Below are 27,579 nucleotides of genomic sequence, written 5' to 3' on the forward strand. Positions count from 1 at the left end.
GCCCAACAAGCCTTTCAATGAAGAAATTTTCCCTAATGCCCAACCTAAACCTCCCCTGGCACAAGCTGAGGCGGTTTCGTCTCATCCTGTCCCTTGCTCCCTGGGAGCAGAGCCAGACCCCCACCTGGCTGCCCCCTCCTGTCAGGGAGTTGTGGAGAGCCAGAAGGTCCCTCCTGAGCCTCCTTTGCTCCAGGCTGAGCCCCCCCAGCTCCCTGACCCCAGTTTTATATTAATACAGACTGTCATTGCAAATGTTGCACTTCTAGTCTTTAAAAGACAAACACTACGGTTTTTTCGAAGATCATCTACCTTGCCAGAATCTATAACCCACCCCAAAATCAATCAACTCTTGCAAAACGCTACTGGAACAGCTCTAAGCCTCCAGCTGGAGCAGGAGGGAGTGAACACACCATATGGTGTTATTTAATGTCACAACCCAATTTGACTTCAGACATGGCCTATGGGAAAATTCAGGCAGTACTATCTGCCCACTCAGAATTCCTTCAGGCTTCTGCAGGATCTGTTTTATAAGAATATTACTGGAAAAGCTGAATGTACTTTGCCATCCACGCAAATCTAAAGCCAATCAGTTTTATGTGTGCAAAACAATAATACAAGTAATAAGCAGAGATTTGCTTACAGAAAGAGTAGGATGTATTTACAGAATGAGTATTTTCTAGTGATGTTATGTCTGAGGTTTTGGGGTAGGATCCCAATTTTAGTGGATATGCAGGAAAAGTACCATAACAAACCATAATTCCGAACAGTCACACTGACAGTAAGCTCAGTGCAGCCAAACTGCAGACAGATTTTAGGTGATCATACGATAAATGACTACATGATAAAATCTATTCAAGCAAGTTGATTTAACATTTTATGCTACAAAAGACTCAATTAACAAACATTTTCATTTTGACAGTGCCATGTTACTGGTCCTGCTATTTACTGAGCACTCCAATGGGAACGCCAGTGGACAGAGACCATGGGAGCAGTAGGAACCTGTCAGAGCGCTCCAGATGCACATCAAGGGAAAGCTGCTCCATTTCCAGGCACATGGAGTTTCAGGAACTACCTTTCCCATCTATTACCTTCACATAACGACTATATAACAACTGGAAATCTCTGCCTTCCAACTTTATTATTGATATTCCTAAAGCAAACTCAGGCTGCTCAGCCAAGAGGTATGAGGGAGGGAGAGAGGGAGGAAGGCAGGCAGGAACAAAGGAAGAAAGGAAGGCAGGAAGGAAGGAAGGAAGGCTGTTCATACGTCTTCTGCTTTGCCTGAACTCTGTGGCACAGCACTGGGCAGCTCCTACAGTGATTTTTAGGCAGCTGACAGGGAATTTGTCATCCACTATTTGCTACAGCTGATGTGCAGTGCTCAGGGTCACTCCCAACAACCATCGGAGCTGGTGAAGATGTTGGTTTGGAAGAAAAGCACTGAGGGGTCCTTGCCCCCCACGTCATGCTGGAAGGACAGGTCAGATCTTCTCAACTACACCACTAACCTGGAAGTTTTGGATGTTTCACAAAGAACCTCTATAGGATACAGACACAAGTTTCTTTGGAGCAGGAAAAGCGCCCCATTTGGATCTGAAACCAGTGATTGCCTCTGACAGCTCGGTGTTTTGCTAATGGTTTGTTTCACTGCTATATTTCAGAGATGATTACAGCAAATGAAGAAAAAATGCCATTTGACATCAGACTGGTAGAGCAATACAAGGGAAAAACTCTATATGGCTAAAGTCTGTTCTCCAGAAAATATTTGGGCTACAATTACTTTTTTTCATAAGTCACAAGTCTTACTTCTACTCACAAAGGTTTGACTGCTTTGAGTTACTTCCAGTTTAAACTTGTGCATGAGAGGAGATTTTGGCTTATTTGACAGCATTTAAGCTTATGCATAAAGGTATCTGTGTGCAATGGATAAAATCAAAATAAGGTTTAAGTTTTAAACTCAATGTGTCTCAGACATAAAATGGCTAAAATGAAGAACAGTTGGATAGCCAACATCTGAAAGAATTTATACGTATGCAGTTGGGTTATCAATACAAGCTGATGATGCCATGCTTAGTGTATCAAATATTTCCATATATTTAATACAGTAATCAACCTCTGAACAGAATATAAATTTTGAACAAGAATCTCCTCTGCTGACTTAAGTAGTCAAAAAATGTCTGTGTCTATTGTATACAGACACGGCTGCTCCTGAAATTAAGATTACTGCATGACTTAAGACTGAATTTTTTCGCTTTTTTAAATCTGACAATTGGAATCATCTGTTACCGTCCAAGTGTATGTATACAGCATGGCGCTGTATTTCCAACTGAACTACAGTTTAAAAAAATCCTTTTACTTGCAATGCCCTAGATTCCTTCACTTGAGCTAGTTGCTATTACATGTCAGCAAGATGTCATTTATCAAACTTTTCCCATTTTGCTCCCAGATGTTCAGCAAAATTCTCCATTTGAAATTATTTTCCCCTGATATTCTAGAAAAAATTTAGAAAGACATGCATCTCAAATATCATTCCACAGGAATGAAAGAGTGAAGTCAAACATATTATCTCATGCCAGGCCAACAAAGTCCTGCCTATTTCAGTAAACAGTAAATTCAGTAAGATGAATCCTAGATAAATAAATATTTTAGAAGCACTCAAGAGGCTTTTTCTTCAGGAAGTCTGAATGCATCGGTTCAGTTGGACATGACAAAATATTATGCGCCCTCAGTATCTGGGAAACTGATTCTGGGCCACCAAAAGGGCAGACTGAGGGTTAAATCTACAGCATCTAAAAGGCCCTGAGTGACAAACTTGGCAACAGCTCTCAAGAGCTTAACCTAAATTTTAATCAGTATGCATGAACATTTAAAACATGATGATGGAAAAAAAAATAAATCAGGCCAGCCAGTACTCTGTGGTTTATTTCTCTGGCAGGCTCATCATGCTTTTTGTGCAGATCTCATCTCATTAATATACAGTAATTATATCTTAAATATGTCACAATTCCTAGCATAGCTGTCACATTACTGCTCAGAGCTGTTTATGCCCATGGGCTTTCTGTCCTTCAGCTTCTTCACATTGGTTTCCACTTCGTTTAGAAGTGAAATGTTAAAGAACATTTAATTTAAAGCTACCTCTCGGAACCAGCAGTGCCTGCAGAGGACAGCTGAGCACTCAGACCTTCCGGAGGGCTCACAGACTAATAATTTGATTAAGACTACACCAAGATTTCCGTAACAACACCTTGCAGATGCAGATTACACTATGCCAGCACTTTGAGGATTAATGGTAGGGAAAGACAAGAGCGTGTCCAGTGCCTCTGCAGGCGATTTCCGCTCCTTCCATCAGTTCACAGAATCACTGAATCTCCTGAGTGGGACGGGACCCACAACGATTATCAAGTCCAACTCCTGCCTCTGCACAGACACCCCACCAATCCCTCTCTGTGCATGAGAGCATTGTCCTAACACTCCTTGAGCTACGGCAGCCTTGGGGCTGTGACCATTCCCTGGGGCGCCTGGTCAGTGCCCCAACCACCCTCTGGGTGTTGAACACCAAGACCACCTATTAAGTTTCCCAAGACAGTGGCCTGACGATTTTCAGTTAATTAGGCCAGCGGAGCCCTGAGCACATAGTACATTTGCCATCCATGGTCATGCAGGAGAGATTGCATCTACTGAATTACAAACAGTCCAACACCTTTACTCCTGTTCACATAAAAACACTGACAGAGTGCACTAAGAGGAACAACATGCCACAGAGTTTATCAAACAGATCTGCTACACTTCAGCTAATAAACATCTCTCATAGACCACTTTGGATTTCAAGTGTATCAAGCGCCAGCCTGGCCACTGGCCAGGCCCAGCTCTAATCAGTGACATGTGGTGGAAACAGCAGCAGCTGAAACAGGCAACCAGTGTGCCATGTACTGACAGAACATTTTACTCTAATGCTAAACACACATTTACAGCAGAACCGATAATCCCAGGAGCCTAAAGATGGAATGGAACCCTGCCATTAAAAGACAATTTAATTTAACATAACTCTGAGGTCCTCCCATTGCAAAACCATCCCTGAATCCAAGCAGGCTTCCATGTGCTCTCTTAAAAGCATCCTGTAAGGGCAGTTCAGGTAAATCTTCAGCACTAATGAGTGAAGCAGTCACCTCCTCCCTCTGGGGTCCAAAATCCTCCCTGCTTTATACCGCATAGGGACGTGGAGATGAGCTACAAAAGCTACAAAAGATGAGCCAAAGCCCCATCTCAGCTAAAATCTCTTGCTACAGACCCAAGCAAGTATTATTATGATATAAATAAAAACCACTACAGCTGGATGCCTCACTACAGCACTTCACTGAATATCTACAGCCAGAGGTAAGCTGGGCTGTATAGGGCAAGTCTTGAAAATACCGATCTTGTTGAATTAGGTGTTTCTGGAGTTTTCCCAATTCCCCTAAGGTACAGAAAGCTCTGATTCTCTTTGGTTTTCTTTGGTATTGCCCAAGAGCAAACAGTTAACCAGAAACACCACTGAAACACATGCTGGAAACTGAAAAGGTGCATGAACCAAGGAGGAGCAGGTGGACCAAAACTGTGTGGAAAGCACAGTGGCAGAGCAGACTGTGCATACCTGGGCAATAACCTGCGGTTTCCTGGGAAGGTGACATCCAGAAAGCCATTCCTCGCAGCTGGCCATGCAGCCTCCAAATTCATCAGGTTTCAGCGTTAGCCTTTCACATGAAGTCTCCTGGTCTTCCCATGAAGCCAAAGGAAAGTTGCTTTAAGCAACACTGGAAACCCACCAGACCACGAAGTGTCAAGTACCTTCCTCTGAGACTGTTCTTCCCCCCTGTATTACCTAATTATTTCTACTCCTCATGTTTTCAGTGATTTATCTTACATTGTCATAAAGTAATATATAATCACATAAATGGAGAAGAAAAACAGAACATATAATACATGGTAAATAAGATCAAAGTCAAGATTACTATTATAGGTTTCCTTCTAGTTTCCTTTCAATCACTTTTATATGAAAACGACAAAGAATAATTAAAGCATATTACAAAGGTCTTTTTACTCAATTGTACACAGATGTGACTAAAAAAAAGTGGAGGGAAGGATTTTCAAAAACACTTGTGCTGATCTAACACGATTCTCACTGAAGTCAATGGCAGTTTGACTTCAATGAGAGCAGAGACAGACCAACACTGAGTGATTCTGAAAATCCCACACTAATTGTACAAACAAGGGAAGGCTTTGGAGACTGCTGGCTTGGAGATTGTATATTTGAGAATCATAAAGGGCACACAGCACCTGTTTGTCTTCAAGATATGAAAATAAAGCAAGGCAAATATTTTAGGGATTAGAAAAATAGCTTTTTCTCTTTTTTTTTTTTTAAGGCAGTATCTGAAAACCCTCTGGCTCTGGAGTTCCCAGTCTTACTATAGATCTGCTTTAATATTTTCCATCTCAAAGAGGATTCTAATTAAAAACAAGATTGATGCAAGCCCAAACAACGTTACTTACAGATTGAGGAGGGCAGCTAAACCCCAGACTGTCATGTCCCACAAAACTGGAAAGGTCTGCCATGTAAAGGATCTGACACAGTTTATTACGTTTTTTTCCCCACAAAAGACACATTCCTCTTATTAGCCAGCATTTAAAAGCCCATTGCTCTGTATACGGAATAGAACAGGAGGGAATTTCTAGGAAATGTTGATATTTGTGACTTTAGAGATTTTCAGGATGGAGAAGGCAGACGCATTGGTTTGCACCCATTGGACCTGTTGGACTAACAACCTCTTGTGCCAGCTCTGCTTTTAAGTGCTCAAGAGGTGATGATGTTTTTCTCTTGACCACTCACAAGTATGGATTTCCACGGATTCCCAGAGACACTCACTGTCCCCAGAATGGGGCATTTTTTAGGCTTTACGTGGCAGTTAGTATTTCAGTATCCTGAACTGGCAGCAGCGGCTGGAGCTGCCAGCATGCCTGGCACAGTGCTCTGTGTTTGTTTTCAGCTCATCCAAAGCCTTTTAGTGGCTCTGAACAACAAAACAAGTGGTCACTGAGCTCTTGCAGCTTGGGCCCCTTTCTCAACGCTTTGGCCGAACAAGATCCTTTGCTGATACCACAAGTGCCACTACAAGGAGCTTGAAAAGCTCACAGCTGTGATAATGTGGAGTGTCACAGCAACATGTTCCTAATGCTGCTGCTGCATCTGTGGGGCTTGTCACAGCAGTGAGGGGTTGGGATAGAGGAGAGGATGACGGACACATCCTGAAATACACTGCTGGTAATTAGGGAAGCCAGCTGGATAAACCACTGGCTCGGCAGGTGTGTATGTGCTTGTAGCACTCACCTGGGGAAGAGGAGCGAGGGTCGAAGGAAAGACCCTGGGACTGCATGTGTCCGAGCCTGCTGCAGGGAGCAAGGAATTAACAATAGTTAAGGAGTACATGTCATCTTCAGTGTATGAATAACTTCACAAGTTAAATAACATGGCATTTGCACCAGAATTCTTTATCTACTTTACTCCACATAAAAAATTTTTCTTGTCTTCATCTTTGAATCAAGTTTTCTAGTACCAGTGCAGGAAAAAACAGCTCATTTAACCTCATTTTTTCAATGCACCTAATGTCCAAGGCTTGAAATGGGAGAAAAGACATGAATCTCCTGGTTTAGTAAATGAGAAACAGGTCAAGTGACCGCCAATGAGCCTGGATCTTCTCACTAAAATCATATTTTGCTAGAAGATAGTGTAACAAAAATGAAATAATAATAAAAATAAAACCAGGCCCTCACAAGCTGTTTAATCTTGAAAACTGCTGACTTAGTGAGCCACCTAAGTAGTGTATTCCCAAGGCCACACAGAGGTCAGCCATGGCTTCAGGGGAAATGAAAACTGGATACCACAGACAGGCTCACCTCATGTGATCCACCCCAGAGAAGTAACTGCCATGGGAAGGAACACTGCTTTCTGGCCAGCTGCCAAAGACTTCTAATAATAATTTACCACCACCAAGCCCTATTTATTTAGCACACAATTAATGCATCCACAAACAAAGCTCCTTACTCCAAGCCTTCCTTTGGCCCCTCTTCCAGGAGGACACTTGCCCATCAATGCTTTTGGGCTCCTTGATCAAAGGAGGCAATTTCCAAGTGCAGGACATGCTGCACTGAATATCTTCCCATCCTTTTGGGTTTTGTTGCTGTCGGGATCTTCCTTTTCATCTTAAAATGAAAATGGCTAAAAAATGTGTTTTAGTTAGGTAAACACCTCATGCCCTTCCCCTGTGCTGACCCAACCAACTGCACCCACAGAATTACCTCATCTGGCCAAAAATCAGCTAATTTCCCTCTGGATCTTTCCATTTCTTGATCTGTGTCACTGGGTCAGGTCACCCTGGACACAAAAAGAGGAGAAGAAAAGGATGAAGCTGTTACTCAGCTTCCACCTCTGTGCTGGTGAATCATGGAACCCAGGAGAGAAACGGCAGCATAATGGTGCATCTCCCACCGAGGGGTTAAAGTGCTCTTTCTCTCCAGGGTCACAGAGACAAGGCAATGAAGCAACATTCATCCATGTTGTGCTGCCCCGGAATAAGAAAGGAAAACTTCACCTCCCCACACACACTTCAACAACTGAGCTCTGATCACCCCACATCTGTTCCCTACCCCTGCATGTTTTTAATGATGAATTATCATCATTAAATATATGTCAGAGGCATCTGACATCTGTAACATGGCTTCTTCAGGAACTATTTTATTACTAGGTATTTTAGGAACCATTATTAGGATTGAAGAAAAATACCACCTTTATGCCTTACCAAAATACCCCCTGAATCACTTTGCAAAGACGTTTTCTTCAAGAGATTCCTTTGCATTAAATCATATTTGTCATGAAGCCAGCATGCCATGAGTGCAATGTATAATTTAAAAAACAAACAAAACTTCAAATAACAATCTCCTTGCTGAAGATAGGAGTTGCACAAGGTCAGTATCTGGTTTAAGTTACTGTATGTCCTAAAATACACCAGGCCAGGTCCTCTGGACACAGTGCAGCTGCTTTGAGCAATACTGGAGATAAAATCTGATACTGAAGATGGCTTAGACAAATTCCTGTGGAAGAATAAAGTTGTTACTCAGGAACTCTTGGAGAAGTATTTCTGCTGCTCAATGCAGTGCTTAAGTCAAGCAGGAGATCCAGAGTCAACCAGGAGACACAAATCTCCTCCAGAGGAGTGAGAAGAGAGGCAGGAGCTGTGAAGCCTTTATTTCTCCCTAGTAACTACAGCAGGATCCTGAGCTCCTGGCTTTAGCCGGGGCAGTTGCAGAAGGAGCAGGTCACTCAAGAGCCCTCCAGACCATCATTATCAGCTGCTTTTCAGTCCCCTGTGACTACTAGAGAGCTATAAAATCAAGCAGCCTCGCTGTGCTCTGCTCTTGACCAGGAGATTAGAGCAGGGAAGTAGGAAGCTGAGATTTAAATCATTTCCACACATCTCCTAGCTCCAACCCATGTGTCCCAGATCCAGGTTATTTTAATCACCTTTTTATAAATTGTCACTCAAACTGTAAGAATACTAATCCACCGCAGTGTGCTTCCTGCCAGGAACCTCAATATTAATCCATAAACTCTTCTCTTATATTACACGGAGGTGCGTTGGTTTTAACAGCTCATGGCTGACATACTCTATTAGTGAGGCTTTTCTTCTTACAAGACAGACAAAAGTAGCATCATACATACAGAAGCAGGCTTGCCTGCTTTTGGGGAGGCAGGGGTTATTTCTGTAGATGCAAGCATATAAACTGCTTGTTCAAAATATCTTTTAGTTTGGGAAATAAATTAATTTTCATACTTGAAGTTCCTGGCACCTGTGAAAGAGAATTTGCATTGGTCTGGCCATATTTGGCAAAATCAAAATCTACAGCTCCTTCTGGCCAAAATATTAAAAACCTCAAACTCCCAAAGCCCACAATGGATGAAATGCAGGAATGCTGTAACAGAGTCAGTAAAAAAGTTTAAATGTGAACCAGGGTGTGAAGTGGCATAGGCCTTTACCAACGCGCCTGAGCAATACAGCATGCTAACATTGTCCAAATGTCACCGAGCTGACCTGCTCCACTGACCCATAGCTCAAACCTCCTAATAAAACCATCCCTCAGGAATTATTCCTTTTAAATATCAGATTATATGAGGGAGAGCTTCAAGTCACATTTTTATATACAGCACACTTAGGGAATCGATCAAGTCTATAGGAGAGAGTTTACAACAAAATTTAAACCCAACTTTCTCCTGTTGTTCCAATGTCTAAAAAGAGCAAGGGAACCCTGTGGGGCATTTCAGGATTTACACTGCACTGGCAGAATAGCCTCATTGCTCCCCTCCACTGTGTGCTCTCAGAGCCAAAAGGAGCCCAGTTTCTAATATACTAAAGAGTTATAATTGTTAGACCACAGGCACATTGATAAGTGCAATGTTGCAACTTCATTTGTATGACAATGGTTTTATTTAGTTCTAAATCTTGGCAATAAAGCAAATTAAAAGAAATCACTCTCTTCCACCTGTACAGAACTTACCAGAAAGCTATCAATATATTAATAACATCTTTTTTCTCTTACTAATTTCACAGATCTTTGATGTGGCAGACCACATGTGTGGTATTTTTAAGGCATTCTCTCCTCCTAAGGCTATCACAACTCTGCAGATCAAAAGACATGGGAGAGATGCTCATAAGTATCTATGTATAAAGATTCTGGTTAAGCCTAAAGATTTTGCCCATAGCAGGTTAGTTTTGGTAAGGGATTTTTCTTCATTAAAACATGAATTTATACAGAAAGTGTAGAACTGCCAAATAAAGTAACAAGGTACAATATAACAACAAATATCCAAGGTGCAACTAACCACTTAGCACCAGCTTTGCAGTAAAATCCAGTAACCATCTTCTTTTCTAAAAGCAAAATGCACAAACTGGACCATGAACTGGGGATGACCATCACTACGCTCTCCTGTTGAGGCCTGGATGACAAACCTGTAAACTGAGAAGTCACATTACAAAGACATCTCAAACTCATAATTAGGTCTCACCCTTCCTTCCCCTTCATTAAGAATGAAAGTGAAGCAAGAGTCTCACGATGACCCATTGGAAAGCACAAACACCCAAACCTGTTGCAGGGGCATCACACCATCCATCTTTCTAAAGCTGTCGAGAAATGTTTGTCATTCCAGTACTGCTCGCATCTCCCAAATGCTAAGATAACACACCCATCAATCTCAGCTAGAGTTAAAAGAGGAGTTGAAAAATAAATAGTTCTGAGTCATGTTACTAAGAGGGATTCCACACACTATTAATTTTAGCTTGGAAACCAATTAAGACACCAAATCAAATTACCTCCCCTCTTTTTAAGGTATAATGACCTATTCACTTGGTAAATTTATTTATTTTGTGCCAGTGATCCTTTCAAAAGCCTTAGAAGCTTAAACAACATTAATTTTAATCTGACTTCTGGCAACAGGAAGGTTTTTGCCAAAAGGCGGTCAAAGATATGGATGAAACAGGATGATTATCTTAGAAGGCTATTCTTAAAAGCATAATAAGAAACATAATGACATATAAGCAAGACTTGTTCTAAGCACTGCATGAACATCAATATGTTGGAATAAACTGGTGCTTTCCACATGAAACCTGGGGTAGCTTTTGTCCCCTTCAGCCCCACTGCAGCTTCTTGCTCACAAGTGCTGCTGCAGCAGCACTTCTCCACATCAAAGCAAGTGTCCAAAACTGCACACAAGAAAAAGGTTATTAAAGCAGGAACTCCCTGCCCAGCCAAAGGGCTCAAGCTCCTGCAGCTCATGCCATGGATATTACCAGAGCAGTGAACTCCCAGCAGTTTTTAATATTGACACGGAAATGCCACTCTTCTCACATTTGTCTTCCAGGTGCCTCAAATGTCACCTTTGTTTGCTAAGTGTTAGTCCAATATGAAGTTTTCTGAGTATCTATTGGGAAAAAAAATAACCAACCCTGCACCTCAGTGGCCTGATTTCCCCTGGGTGCCAGTATCCATCCATCCATCCATCCATCCATCCATCCATCCATCCAAGAGCTTCTGGGGGTACTATTTCCAACTCCTTCCTGTTGGTGCCACCATAGGGATGTGGAAGCTTTGACTACATGGGTCTTGCTACAGCTGGATGGTTGGGACTAGCGCTTTGTTCAACCACAAGAAAAAAAAGGAAAAAATCATCTGGATTCAACAGGACATTTGACTGAGGCACTTCATGCAAGGCATTAAAGCCAGACTGCACCATGGGAGTTTTGTATTCACCTTCCATGAAACTAAACCCAGAATCATGAAAAGTCTTTTTGTGGTAATGGAAGTGCATTATAGTATCTCATCCTGCAACAAAACCTTTATTTAGGCAAGTAAGAATACATACACAAAGAAAGACAGGGACTTCCTCCAAGGGCTTGGAGTGACAGGACAAGGGGAAATGGCTTCCCACTGCCACAGGGCAGGCTTACACGGGATATTAGGAAAAATTCTCCCCTGTGAGCGTGGGGAGGCTCTACAACAGATTGCCCAGAGAAGCTGCGGCTGCCCCATCCCTGAAAGTGTCCAAGGCCAGGTTGGACAGGGCTTGGAGCAACCTGGGATAGCAAAAAGTGTCCCTGCCCAGGGCAGGGGGTAGAACTGGATGAGCTTTATTGTCCGTTCCAACCCAAACCATTCTGGGACTCTGTGTAAGAAGAAGAAAACAAAGGACTGGAAGTCCAGCATCAAGGTTCCACTGATCATTGCTGACAAGTAGAGGATAAAATAAAGAATTTTATTTGCTTATCTCCAAGCCCAGATCCATGTCATGCCACCCAACACATATATGTACCTATGGAAAAGGAAAATCATACGAAAATCAAAACATAAAAAGCTATTAGGTGCTCTGAAAAAAGGACTGCAATATCAAATCACTTACTCTAATGGAAACTCTTGAAATTTAAAAAAGAAAAAAAATCATTACAATCTGAAACTCAAATAAATATTGCCATATTTCTATGACCAAAAATATATGGTGAAACATCTACTTTTGACCAGATTTCAAGTTCTTCAGTGAGGAAAGTGTGTGCAGATACCTGAGAAACACTAACTTTGCAATTCCAAAACAAGCTTGTAACAAGAAGTTCTTACTCCAAAATAAAAGTACCCATAAAAGACGTCCCAAGAAAAAAACAATAATGCTTAAAAAATTCACATCCTATTAAAATTCAAATTAATTTCCCTATGTAGGCAAGTCCTTAAACGTATCCCTCCATTTAAATACATTGTAGTTCCTGTGTAGACAAGTCCCAAGACGCTCTTACATGATAATCGTTAAATATTAAGTGGTGAAATGAACTGCAACATTCAGCATTCAGTAATGCTCCTTATGAACTAAGATTTATAGAGGAAGCACAAAATAAAACAATCAAAGCACATGGTTACCATATCTGCATGTTGTACTGGGAAAAAAAAAAAAAGGAATAAATAAATTTAAATAATCATTGAAAATTATAAATATCTAGGCACAGATATTTATATTACCAGAACTGCTGCAGAAGGCAATGTTCAGCCCACTCACTTCTTTAATTGAAGTATTAAAATTAGAAAGAAATCTAAGTGCATTTTACAAGTCATTTAAACACGGAACAAATCATGAAAATAACTGACAGAATTTTGTAATTTAGTAAATACAATCTTTTTATTAGCTCTACCCTTGGGCGCTTGTCTAAAAAGTTGAGGTAAAACTCTCAGTTTCACTATGTAAAAAAATTCCAGTTTTGAAAAAAAATCAGAAATTACACAAATAGCTCCAACTGTGGTCCCAGGACTAGCAAGTAGGGGAAAAAAAAAAAAAAAGTGCCATGAGGAAAAAGGAACTTTGCACCAAGTGCCTTGTCCCAGTGGAATGCTGGACACTCGTCCCTGTCACACTCCTTGGCACTGTCTCTCTAAACATATGCTCATACAAATAAAGGTTTAAAATATATTTTCTAAACTAAACCATACCCAAGGCAGGTTTGAAAGATTGTTCATAGGCTTTACAAGCACTTCATTTACACACCAGCATATGCATTTAGTAGATAAATATTTATAGTTTGGCAGCTCCCTCTCCCAACCTGCACAGGTTTTCTCCATTGGGTTTCACCAGTGATATTTCTTTCAAATTTCCACACTTCCAGATGCTTTGCTCAGACAGCCTTGATGGAGAACAGTTGTGCCTATTAGCAGACAAGCTGCTGACAGCTAAGCTGAGCTTCTAAAAGCTGGCAGGGAGATAATCTAGCACTGAGATCTGGTAAGTTTAAAGAGAAGAGAAAGGCACAGTGGCCTGCAAATAGTGAGATGTCGCAGAAAGACCTAGTCAAGCCCCAAGCCTTTCCGTGAGGTGTTTCTCCTCTCATTCCAGAGTACTTCAGTCAAACCTCACCTTAGTTAACTATCCCATTAGACAGCACCACTTGGTTCTCAGCAAACACAGCCTTTGACTAAAGAAAGATAATGTTGCTCCAAGAAGTTATAGTCTCCAAAACAAACCATATTTACAGATACATAATTGTAGAATCATAGCATAGTTTGGAAGGAACCTTAAAGCCCATCTTGTTCCAACACCCTACCATGGGTAGGGACACCTACCTCTAGACAAGGTTGCTCCAAAACCCATCCAGCCTGGCCTTGGACACTTCCAGGGCTGGCAAGTCCACAACCTCTCTGGGAAATGTGCGCCAGGGCTCCACCATCTCTATATAGATATATTTCAGAAGGGCTGTTTCTCCTGCTTGACTCCATGACAAAACATGGCAAAGGCAAAAAAAACCACCATTATTTAATTTTGCTGTATCCTCTTGTCTTTCCTCCCCACAAAAAAGTAGATTATGATCTGCATTTTACAGAAGATACTCTATTGGGAGACCGGGAGCGCAGGAGATGTGTATCCGCACCTTCCCTGAAAATCTCTGAACACAGAACAACAAACACAGAATTCTCTGAACACAGAACACTGGTATTTCCACTGTCACCAAGCCATGGTACTACAGGAAAGCAGCACAAAATCAAACCAAGTCTGAACCAGCAAGGTTGGCAACACAGCTCTGTCTGAACCTTGCAAGATTCCAACTCTTCCCTCGCCTGGATTTCCACACTGGGCACAGTCCATGGTGACAGATTTGCAGAAATGCCACAGCCAGGCTTTGCCTTCTTATCCAGAGGACAAAAAGTAATCCCACTGCGCATTCCCAGCTTGTATTTCCTTAATATTACAGTTATCTATTTCTAAGGTAACATCAGATTACAGGGGACTTGGGTTTTATCTCAATACAAACTGGCTGGGGCAGGTCAGCACAACCGGCACGGGCACACCAGGAGCTGCTCCTGCTCCTGCCCCAGCAAAGGCGAGTCCAGGCACATCGTCCTTCGCCCATCCCAGCACTCACGTCATCACCACTTCCCCAAGGATGAGCCGCACCAGCGCTTCCCAGTGCTGTGCCAGACCAGACAGTGGTTTCATTCAGACAGCGATTTTTCTTTAGACAGCACTGGAATTCTTCCAGGCCAGATAAAATGTAAATTTTTCCATGCAAAGAACTAAAATACTCATCAAAAATACAAGACCTCATTTATGTTCTGATACTCCTCCTCAGGCACTCAGTTTTGGCCACTGCTGAGACAGAATTTCTTTGTTTCGACCCTGAATGACTTTCCCAATGCATCTTACAGGTGAAGGGGGTTCCGGCTGCTGCCCTCCCACCCACTCCTTAATTAAAGATGCAGAGGTCTGACATAAACTATGTTACAGATTAAAACTGGACTGTGATACATGAGAAGTAAGTATGTGGATAGGTTTTGGAAAACAGACTGTTGGCAATTATTTTGGTGTTTATTTAGACTCTTTAAATTGATTTAAAATAGGTAACAAGAAGAATAGTTGCTATTTAACAACAGAAAGATGAGAAAAGAGTAAGGAAACATATTTGTCACTTCCAAACGATTGCCAGGAATTGTGGATCTCTTTAACTAATTAAAAAAATATTTTCTAAGTAACATGGAAATGCTGTTTAATCAGAATTATCAGAGTTCAAAGAGCCATGAGAAGAAGGAGCAGCACCCTTGTCCTGACACCCAGGGGCTGCTGCTCTCCCAGACATCAAGGCACTAACACAGAGCCAAGCTGCCTCCATGGTCAGATTCATCCAAATACCTTTTCCATGAACTAATCAAACAGGCATTTATCAGCTGAAAGAGGAATACGCAAACCTAAGGGGTTTTACGGAGGAGTTTTTCCCTTCATAAAGAGTCACGAAACTTTTAGTCCAGAAGGTCTTAGATTATCAGGCTACAGCCAGACTAGTACAAAGCATCCTTGATGTCTAGACCAAATGAAAAGATTAGCAGGTCTGCCCCAGTGCTGATTACACCAGGCTCATACTATTTTTCCAGTGGATGCTTTCATAATTAAATATCAAGTAACAGGAGGCACTTTAACATTTATGTTACCCTCACCTATGAAAACAACATCAAGTTTTTTTACACTGAGAACTATAAAGTATTAAAAAGCATTCTATGGCTGTAACAGCAACCTGTCAAGCCGTGAAGAGAAATCTAGATTTTAGAGAAGGGGATCCCTTGGGAATGCCACGTATCAGCAAAGCAGAGCAGCAATCACGTTATGCCTGTAACTAATACGGACAAAGTGAAATGAGTAATAAAAGCCAACAAAAACCAACTTTCATTCTGATTAGTTGATTCTAATAGACTTCAATTGCAATTTAAAATTAGGTGGCACCATCAATCACGCAGGTCTCTGCAAGCAGCAGCTGCTGCACCTGCGAAGGAGGCACCAGGGACACCCTGGGCATGGATGAGACAGTAGCTTTGAGCTATGACAGGGAACAGGGTTTCTCAAACACAGCAGTTGTGATGATCTGGAAGATGTGCAAACCCCAAAACCTCGAGCACAAGAAAGGGGCTCAAGAAAAGCTTCTCCAAGCTCCCAGGTTTTATCTAGTTAATTCTCTTGGTACAGGCAGGTGCATCAGCTCTTTGGACTGAAGAAACATGACAGGTTTTAGCTGTTTCAAATAGCTATTGCTCTGCATGATGCCAATATATCACATTTTAAATTCAGTTCAGGGCCACTCATAGGGAAAAAATTACCAAAAACTAGATTTCCAAATGGAATGAGTCTTTATTAGAGGAATAAACAGGCAAATAACAGACCTATTAAACAACACTCACACTTTTTTGGTAATTTCATCAAAAGACAAGACAACAGGCTAGGTTTTATGGGAGTTTTTTGTTTTAAACGGCTGGGTGTGAAACTTGAGCAGGTTACTCAACCATCTTGTGGAGGCTGAACAAATAGGGGGTGAACAAAGTGCTAAATAAGGGGATGGGGCTGCACTGCCCCTGGAGCACAGGGAACTATGTGATACACAATGGATCACTGGTTCATAAATCGCTAAGAAGTTTATGACAACTGGAAACCTTCGTCTCATTTCCAGCCTAAATTTAGCTAATTTCAGCCCACTAATTCTTTTGCCAACACTGCATTCCAGCCACAGCAAGGTCCTTTCCCTCCTAGTACGTACCCTTGGATATATTTACGGAGCAGTCAGATCCACACCAGCTTTTGTCCTACCAGGCCACACAAGCCAAGCTCTTTCAGTCACCTCTTGTAAGTCTGTCTCCTCGCTCCCTCCCACATCCCAGCAAGTCCTTTTCAGCACCTGTTCCCATTTGAATTAATTTTTCTTGCATATGGGAGACCAGAATAGTGCAGTTTTACAGATGACTATCTGCTAATGGCATTAATGGTTCCCAGCCTCCATGGAAATGCCTTGCTTGAGTCAAGATTGCATTTGCCTTTTTCACACTACTGCACAGTCATGCTCAAAGACAAGGAGATTTTTTTTCCTTTTCTGTTCCTTCTGCCTGAGAAACCTTCAGGCTTGATCCAAGAGTAGATAAAACTCTGAACTAAAAAGCAAAAACCTGGCTTTTAACCTAGGTCGGGTATTAATAGCCCACAGAGTGTTCCTGAAGAAGTCATTTCATGTTCTTATTTTTTCATTCCCACACTTACCTATTTAAATCCAGAACTCATTGAGGCCAAGCATCACCTCTTAATCTAAATTACCCCAGTGCCTCAAAACGATTCTGCCTGCGGCTGGAAAAAAATCCTCATGCCTCCCAAGCTCGAAAGTTTCATGAAACTATCTAACTCTCAATTATTTTCCTGGTTTGTCATTGTTTGGAAAGACATGTATTTTAATGCACAGCCACACAAGTATGTGTAAACGGGGTGGTATTAGTAAATAAAAAGCGAGCTGCTAATGGCACACTGAATTATGGCAAAACCCAAAGGCATTTCCAGGACCTTGCAAGTTTTCTGTTACTTTTGAGAATGTTCCCGTAAATGTCCATTACTGAGCAACCTTTGGGGGACTGCAGTGGCTGTGAGATTACTGAAAATCAGAAGGAAAGCTGGATTTTGGGAGACATAAATCCACTGAGAACTTTGCAATGTCTGCTGTATAACCAGAAGAGATGGGGAAAGCACTGGTCAGGATTACTCCAGGCTCCCAGCACACTGTCCCATCATAAAAATTAAATGATGAAGAGAGGATGATCTTCTTGGATATTCTTCAGAAGTTTTTACCAATTATACAAGTTGACAGTCAGTCAGTCAGTCATCACAAGGAAATATGTAAAAAGTGGAAAAAACCCTCAGCACTAGATAAAGCCCTCTTATCCAAAGGTATATCGAGGAGAGGAAACCAATCATTCTGGACTTGCCATAGGGCACAGGAGATCTAAGCATTATTAGTAATAAATGGCAGGAACATTGAGCAAGAAGCTTAAGGAGGAGTTTCAATGCAAGGTTTTAGTGAAGGAAACAGCTGATCCTGCTCTGTCTTACTTATCACTCCTACAAACCCCACATTTCACACTCACGCTGTTACACTGCCCCAGCATGGCGCCTTTGTGAAAGGCCTATTTGATTTTAAAATACACTTTGGACTCCAGTGTTCTGCCTCAACAACACATTGCCCTGAAATACAGCTAAAAAAAAAGCCACCCAGCTCCCCACCACTTGTCTCTGTGGCTAAGCCCATCTTCAGTATTCACCCTCATTCACAGTTACTAATTTAAATGCCTGTAGGAAAGAAAAGTCTGGCAAAAATCCTAACCTCGAGTGTCTGCTGTGGGAGTAACTGCAGGAAGAGAAAGCAGACATCCCAGTAGGAATCACCAATGGGATAACCCCAGTATGGCAACCAAAAGCTCAGCCAACCTAATCATGGTGAAAGGTTAGGAATTAATTACACTTGGATGACAGCTCAGTGGTTTGGGCATCAGCTCCCAAATAACTGGACTTGTTGGGAAGTCAACAGTTGAATTCCAGCCAAGGGGAGCCAGATATTATTAGTGGTTTGAAAAATAGATATTTTAATGGCAAAACACAACTCGTTCTGTCTATTCTTTATAGAAATTGAAAAGAAAAGGATTTTTCTAACTGGGTCTTCCTGTCTGATACACGACTGACATTTTTGGTAGCTGCAGAATTTAATTCCTTTTCTCAAGGCATATAACAACAAGACAACCACTCCACTGTGAATATCAGGAATGATTTAAGAAAATAATTTTTATTTCTCATTATTGAAGATGAAGATTACCTAAGAAGTTGCTATTATTATTATTAGCAATTAGCACCAGACAGCAACTTAAAATTTCCAAACTCAGATACAAACACTAATGATTTGCCAAGAGAAAGCCATGTGTTACTCTCATTGCGTGGGAAACAAATGATAGAATTCAAGTGATTTGTGCCTTTACAACTGAATTGGGAAGCTTACCCAAGAGTTACCATGCAAATAGGACATTGGGGATAGTTTCAGTAGACTACAAATTATTCTGAGTCTCTGATTCAAATAAAATGTTCTTAGTCTGAACTCTCTTGCACACACGGACTTTGCTACAAAGGAAGAAAAGCTTAGGAAACCACTCAGAAGAAAACACTAATAAAATTTTATGAAGAAAAATCACTTGTAAAACCATCATTATTAAGAACTATACTCCGGGCAGAGAACTCAGCTGATGTTAGTCTATCCTAATGCCATTTAATTGAGTTATAGAGATGTAAACCTCAAAAGAATCCGCTCCCAAGCCTACCAGGAAAACAATCCCCGCTCACATTCTCTGCAAATGCTGGTCACTATAAATACAGAATAAATACGTAAGGATGAGCCACCCATGCAGGGATTTGGATGGACTATTATGTGCTCATAAGCACAGATATAATGCTTAGAGCAATGAATGTATCTTCATATAAAGGGAAACCAACTTGCCCATGTGAGTTGCCTTTCTAGCCCCCCCCATACGGCCAAGAGAAGAGCAGGTAAGAGTCTGAGTTTGGGAATGCTTTAGAAGTGGAAATAAACACTGATTCCCCAAACCTCTGCAGAATCCAGGCTGGGGCTGAAGGTGCACCTGAAACACCACTAGCCTTGGCTGAGCAGACCCCTGTGGGCTCATCCTCCTTACTAGGAAGTTTGGGCTCTCCAGCACACCCAATGGCAGACACGCAGAGGAGCCACTCGTGGGCTTGGGATGCGACCCGTGCTCCTGGGCTGATGCAGCACCTACATCATCTCAGGCCTTCTCCTGGCGCTTCTCCTCTATCAGAGAGCAATAGCTTCTCAGGGAGGTGGGAAAAAGGGCTCTTTTAACAATAACTGACCATGGTACTTCCAGTAAATGACAGCTTAAACAATACTTTTCAGACAGAAGCAAAACATCTGCCATTTTGTCTCCTCGAATCACTAGCAAAAAGCTGAATTTTGGAGTACAGACAAGTTACAAACTGAACCACTGAAGAATAGTAAGGAAAAAGCCTGTACCAAGGGATTTCTCAGCAGAAGAATGATATACTAGACAAAAATAAAAGGATATACCATATGTTGAGTAATAAAATTGGCAAACCTAGTAAGGTTCAAATACTGCTATTATACACATCTGGGCAAAACGAGGAGAAAAAAAATCATTAAGCAATCTGAGAACCCCCAAACAAAGAAACTGTAAAATTCTGAACTGTAAAGCAAAGGAAACACACTTAATCCCTCAGGAGTTTAAGTATGTATTTCAACTGGTTTATACCATCCCTCACAAGGACATGGAAGCACACAAAAACCTAGGGACACAATATAGCCACTGTGTGCTGCCGGCACAAAGCCAACTGGCTCCAGTACCCACCAACCCTGGCACCTGTTGGGTTTATCATCAGCACATGCATTACCTCCTTGGGGCACCCAGGGAAGAAAAAGGCTCAACCAAGTGCCCGTTTTCCAGCAAAATGCAGGATTGTGTACTGACGCTATTTTAAATCAGGATTTCCAGCTGCAAAACAAGCCACCCTCAGTGCTGAAGTTGTTGCGACTTTTGTGCATTTCAAAGCAGTAAGCAGTAATACAGAACCAAGCAGTAAATAACATCATCCTGGCCTCGTGGAGCTGTTTCATCTATAACCGCAGATGTAACCTCTTCCCCATCCTCCCCTGAGGCTAATTTATTTATGAACATTCCTATTAAAAATAGGACTACTTGTGTAGTAGCTTAGTCTGCAGGGTGAGTAGGGGAGGCAGGATAAACACAGTTTAATGAATAAATGTCTTGGGACAAGATATCTCTTTTAATGGGTATGTGAGGTCTGGGTCCACCCTGCCAGGCTGTTATGGGGTGCCCCACTAACACTCCCAGCACACCATGTAGGCTGGGTATTTTGGGGGCCTTTCCTTGTTTTTTTTCCAACTCAAAAGTCCTGTGCCTTTATCATAAGCTTAAAAGGAAACTGCAGACTGGGAGCCAGCTACTACTGCCTTGGATTATGACGTAAATAATAATATATATTTCTAATGCTATATCAACACAAACTGCTTTTTTTAATTTCTATTTTTTGACAGAGTGGTTTATAAACTAATCCCGTGACTCTTGGCAACATGGAAAGGTTTGTAATTGTCAGCATTCTGTTTGTTATTAAAAAGGAGGAGGAGGGCTTTGCCCTAATAGGAAAAACAGGGTAAGCCAAAACGGGAGCAGAATATGGGGGAATGTTATGTCTCACTTCAAATTGTGCTTTGAGAAAAGGGAATCTGGGGAGATCAGGGGAGACGGGGGAAAAGAGAAAGAGTGTGGCTGTCCAATAGCACTGGGGAAGCTTTCCAGAACACAAGAGATGGCACGAAATAAACAATGGAAAAGCAAACTGTGGTAACGCGATCTAAAGGGACACATAAAGGTGGCTTTGAACAATGCCAGGGTGTGTGGGAATGAGACAGGGCTAAGATGCCTTTGAATGCCGAAGGCACAGAAGGGAAAATCTCTGCCATTTTCATCCCTACAAACAGCAACTTCCATTCAGGGCTTCTGGAAAAGCACGTAGTGAATTTGGAAAAGTCTCCAGCTATGGAGAAGGATCATAATGGAAGATCTTCATTTAGGGGATGAGCTGGCAAGATCCTGACAGCTTTCGGCAGCTGTACTCAGAGTCCCACCGCCCGCCTGTGGCTGCCCTTGCTCCCCTGCCTGTCATTCTCAGCCCATATCAAATGATAGAGAGATGGGGCAACCTTGGCAGCCTGTGTGACAGACGGGCAGGACTGAGACCACAGGAGGAGCTGCTGAAAGGTCTGAAATTGCTGATGTGTCCCACAGCATGAAGGACACTTGCCATGCATAATGGATAGGACGGAGTATTTTCCCAGTATTCCGGTTGGCCGGTGTACTACACTTGATGCCTGTTTCTCAAAAAAAAAAGGAGGAAAAGAAGAAAGAAAAAATCCCTGTGAAATTATGTGACGTGGTATCAGAACAGCTTCTGTGTTTTGAAAGAGTCGGTTGTGTGTTGTCATCTTCCAGAATGATGGGAAAAGAAGAGGGAGGGCAGGGGAAGGTTGTTCCACTTGCAGTGGGACCTGCCCAAGGAGGGGAGACACAAGTCCTGGTGCCACTGGCATGGATCAGATCTTGGGGTCACATGCTGAGCTTTTTAGTGCCTTAAAATAAGGCATAACCACTTTTTATTTAATACCATGTATAAGAATTAAAATACAAACACTGCCTAAAACAACCAACAGAATTAGCAGCAGCAGCAACAGTTTACTGAAATCCAACACACAAAACAACTTCAAGAATCCGTGAGTTTTCATAGACAGTTCAAGATCTGAGCTACACTAACAGAACAATATAAAACTTTTCAGATTCTCATAATGGATTGGAAAAGAAGTTAAATAAAACAACAAATCAGACAAACAAAACTGAATTCAGCTTTTCAAGGGGAGTACTGGCATTTGCACTTCCCAACCCAACAGCCCCACCCGAGCTGCAGCAGCCCTTTCCCTGCCATTCCCAAATAAAGCAAATCATGATCTGAAAAATTTGGGGACCTGTTTCCACATTCAAGATTCCAAATATTTGATTCAAACAATTCTGCTGGAACTGGAGAAGCTGCTTTCAGCCATGTGTGTCTCATGCTCTGGCTACATGCTGCTGGGTCTCTGCCCCTATCCTCTGCTATGATGAAGACAGTCAAAAGCACCAGGTTAAAGACTCAGTGAGATTTTCGGAAGTGTCCTTGTGCACCACGGTAGTTTGGACAAGGAGCAGAAACTGCAAAAAATTGATTATCCTCTGTTTCCACAAGTGAGGAAACCAGGGTTTTTTAAACCAAATTAAGCCGAAATGTAATTAAATCCATAAAAGCTATGAGGAAATTGAGTCTGTACCACATACTAACACTTAAATTTATAAGCTCTGGAAAAAAATACACAGGAAAAAATGCATTAAATCCTATATATTAGTGTAACGAAATAAGGAAGGGTATTGCTTAATAAGTTATGCTTTTTATGTCATCCAGTTACTCACAACAATATTTAGGACTCCAGTTTTTCAAATCCAAATCAAATTTAAAAAACCACAAGAGCGAGGTTTAGGTTGGATCAGTGTCACAACATGGAAGGAAGGAGAACAGAACAGATTTTGAGAGTGATAAAATACTAAAAATAAATGAAGTTTATGTGCACTACCACTCAAGTTTGAAAAGTGAACTAAAAAGAAGAGTAAACCAGCACGAGATTCAGGATTCTAACAATAATGCTTCTTGATGATGCAGAAGGGAAAACTGATTAAATTTTTGTGAAAACTCATTCCTTCAAGAAAACATGATATAGTTATGATATACAAAATACAATGTTGAATTGTTTTCCTTATTACAGACACACAGTTTCCCCCATCCTGAAGTACCACACACTCTTATAGCCACTCCTGTGTATTCAAAACAGTCTCAGCTTATGGATAACATTTTGGTGTTCAACCACTGAGATGAGTGTTAAAAGATATTTTAAAGGACATTTCATCACTTGTTCAGCTGAAACAAAGACTTCTTTGGCACTTATTTTCCTTAAGTGCTTCACCTAAGATGTTCAACTCTGCATAATTTCATTGATCTCATGAAGTTTTCCAAGGGATGATGCTTCACTCAGAGATAATCTCCAAGTTGAACATAATACTGTATATTACTTTTCTTCATATTTTCTCCATTTTATTTTTTTTCTTTCTCATTTTGAAAGACTTTAGAAAAATGCAAAGAGCATGTAATGTTAAGCAACAGGAATCTTCAGAGGATTGCTAAAATATTTGATGACTGTGTCCAGAAGCTGCTGCAAATATTTTTAGTATATTATTTGCAGGCACTACAGTGAGAGAAAAGCACTATTATTTGATTCAAGTGCTGAAGATTACTTAATGCAAAGCTCTGTAGGTATTTCACTAAAGAAAATAATACAATACAGTTATAATTGTGCTCATCAGATTCCAAATTTTCAACTGCAGCGAAGAAAGACTCATAAAATTTCCAGTATCACATACAAGATACTAAAAAATCTCATCTATAAGGACAATTTGCTAGTGATTTTTGTTTTACTCTATGACATTTTTCAAGGATACTTTGGACAGCTATTTCCTACACATCCTTTGCAATAGAGGAAGGCACAGGAAACAAAGATTTTAGGATAAAGAGGGAGCATGATCTCTAAACCCAATCCCTGCTGGCATTTCCCTCAAATGGAAGCACATGAAATCTAGTCAGTTGAGAAACTGGAGTTGTAGAGTGCCTTGCAAGAGCACATAGGAGCAAACAAACAGTTATCTGATGGCTTCAGGAACAGGAAAGTGTAGGAGGAGGAAATAATATTAGTTACCCTGCAAGTACCATTCGCAATCGGAGTAGGAGCAACTGTGAAAGGAAATATTGCAGCTCCAGAGGTCCCCGAAGGATTATAAATCTTCTGGCCCCTGGGAGCAGGTAAAAAAAGTATTTCAATCATTAAATAATAAAGAACAGTGCTGAAACCTTCCTGGTGATGGCATGTGCGATCAGGTGTTGGCCAGACGGATGGAAAGTGATTTACACCCAAGGCTTTGGTGGGGAAGGAGATTTCTCTTTGTAAATATGAGAAGATGGATCTAATTTAGGAGTATTAAAAATCAACATGTAGATTTGGATAAATTCACTAATCTTGCAATGAATTTTATCATTTCCAAGTTCCTGGCCAAGTCTTTGTGGTTTCTTAAAAAGTTTTATGAGGCGAGGGAAAAGGATGAATGCAATTTTTCAGTTGTAGGAACTGCAATAATTTTAAACCTTGGTTTCAAGCTAAAAAGGGAAACATGAAACACCCCAAAGAAAAAACTGGCCATTGCAAGAAATAATGTGGGAAAACCACAGCAGCTTACACAGGAAGCAATTCTTTCTTGTAGTCAACTGGAAACAGTTACAGGCTGCCAATGAAATTATGTAGAACAAAGAGTTATCAATATTTATGATCTTTTATAAAAGAATTCAAAGGTAACAGGAATCAATTAAAATATCAGTTCAAAAGTAAATTAAAATATCACTCTGGGCTCCACTTGGATCGGGATTTATGCCTTACAACACTATTACAAACCCTAGAAACCCAAACCCCCTCCACTTCTGCACCATATAGCACCTTCCCAGTATAATCCCCTGTATACAATCATTACAGTGAAATAAAAATATACAGATATAATGAATTATTTGTAACACAGCAGAACATGTGAAACATTAAGTGGCAGATGTTAACAGGAACAGTAGATTTTCACATCTTTTTGAGAAATGCTGCAAGTTGCTGACAGAGCAGATACAGAACAAAATTCTCCTGTTAGCTAATGGAATTCCCAGAGCTCTTGCTCCACAGAAAGGGTTTGGTTTACTTAAAAAAACTTGAGCTAAAAACATTTTTCATTCAAGCACATACACTAATGAGCTGGTAATGAATTATAATTTTGACCAAATTATTTACAATTCTAATTAAATTACACTGCAATATAGGATTTGGCTTTTGATTTAACTCATCTAAAGCTGCTTGACAGATGATTCAACTGCAGGCAACAAAAACTCTTGATTTCAAGCGCTTTGTACACTCTAAGAACCCAAGTCTCAATATTAAACTTCGCTCACAGTTTTCAATCACTGCTTAGAAAAGACAGCAGTAGTAATTTTCCCCTCAGTAAAATAATTTTGCTTGTAATCTGATAATATTTCTGCATTGAATTGCATTGATTTTTCAAGATTATAAATTTTACAGATATCACTGACGTAGCAAACGTTTATGCCCCCTCACATCCATGCTTTCTTCCTCTAATTTCTTAAGCCATGCCTTGATAGAAAAGGGAGAAGTAGAAAAACAGCTGACAGGAAAGGCACTGCTGAAGTTACACCATTGGCTTTTTCACTCTGAGATACAGAAACTATAATTTTCAAGTCTTGTATTAGTGAAAACCAATAGAAATAATCTCATATTAGCCAGACTGGGAAGGTAGCTTAAGCCATTTTATTCATTATCTAGTTTGTTATGCAAACTTTTGGGAATCAAACATAAAAAGATATGTTTGGGTTTTCTAGGTGTTCGTAAAACAGCAGAATAAACAATGGATAGTAAAACCTAAAGGAAATCGCACATATAAGAGCATGGGTGAGTAACACGCATATTTAACTTCTTAATAAAAACCAATAAAACTTGATGGGATCTAACAGTGGCTCAAAGATACTACCTTCGTGGAGCTCTATCCTGCAAGCACTCACAGATGAGCAAGCAGAGCTGTTTTCTGCAGGCAGGGTTACCCTCGGCCGTGACCTGGCTGACAAGTCCTCAGCACTGAAAAGATACAGTCTTACAACACTATCATACAAAAAAAAACCCAAACAAAAAAACAAACAAGCAAATCTGTATGTATAAAATTGCTGCGTTTCCATAAAATCTCCTGCTAGATTTACTCCCCTCTCAATACAGCTTACTTGCAAAACAGTAATATAGTCTCTCTCTGCAGCAATTAGCACTTTTACACTGGGGGGACCTCTCATCTTTGCAAACCATGATTAAGGGTCAGAAATTGTATTGATTTTTCTGTTACCTTGATTGCCTGCAGCCATCTCACTATCCGGAATGGTGCTCCTCACCCTGCTTGCTACCCAAGGAACCTCAGCTTCTCCAGGAATAGTGTGTTTATACAACACAAAGCTGTGCTGCCATCGATTCCTTGCAGAAATCCAGAAGTTAAATTTATGCTGTTAATTTAGCAGGTGTTTATTGCTAGAAATGGGCACCAGCACTGCCAGCAGCACACATATGGGCAGGTCTAGACAATCTCGCCATCGAAAGCAGGACCTTCACTGCTCTCCCCAGTAAAATTACAGCCACATTTTGGAAATTATTTTGAAGCTGAGCGGTCAGTGTAAAAGCTTAGTGTTAAAACAGACACAAAAGGCAGGATTAAGTCATACTAACACAGAGCTCAAAACTCATTTAATACACAACAGCTTATACCCCATCCCGAATCAAGTCCGAACCCTGGATAACACTACTAAGAACTGATTGGTTTTTTACTAGTATCTCCCATTCCAAATGAGAGGAATTCCTTTACAAGTCACATAGTGGATTTAACTGAAAATATGGTGGTTTCACCTCTCCTCAGGCAATCACAGCTACAGATGAAAGAAAGACTTTCATGTCCATCACCTAGGTCCCAAAAATCTGAAGTCAAATCAGCAAAACCAGATAAAGAAATTTTAGAAGTAACCACTGCATTTTTGTCTAACAAGGTCACCAGAGTGAACAGCACTACAACCAATGTTATTTAACTCTCCTGAGCAACACGAACAGTTATCAATATTATATGTTTTCTTAACCATTCCTATTTTATCTTCCCCAAAGAAAAGCAAGAGAAAACAAAGAAAGCGAGAGAGAGAAAAATATGAAAGTTGTGTCAGACATATTAACAAAAGTTTTAAGCAGAATGGAGCAAACTGACAACAGAAGGAAAGCTCTGATTTCCACAACTCACATTTCTTTTAAAAAACTAATCCACATTTATTGTAAAAATAATTTAAAATTCTGTGCATTACAAAATGCTCTTACTGAACCCCCACCCACAGAAACATGTATCTCCTCTTCTGTCAAGCTTCGTTTT

At 40.9% G+C, this 27,579-nt stretch overlaps 1 protein-coding gene across 1 annotated transcript in view; it reads right to left on the reverse strand.

Moving 5' to 3' along the window:
- LOC116453598 (protoheme IX farnesyltransferase, mitochondrial) overlaps positions 1–27,579 on the reverse strand; it is a 102,855-nt gene that overhangs the window by 35,166 nt on the left and 40,110 nt on the right. The window lies entirely within an intron of this gene.

Source organism: Corvus moneduloides, chromosome 19 (genome assembly GCF_009650955.1).
Source record: "Corvus moneduloides isolate bCorMon1 chromosome 19, bCorMon1.pri, whole genome shotgun sequence".
NCBI lineage: Eukaryota > Metazoa > Chordata > Aves > Passeriformes > Corvidae > Corvus > Corvus moneduloides.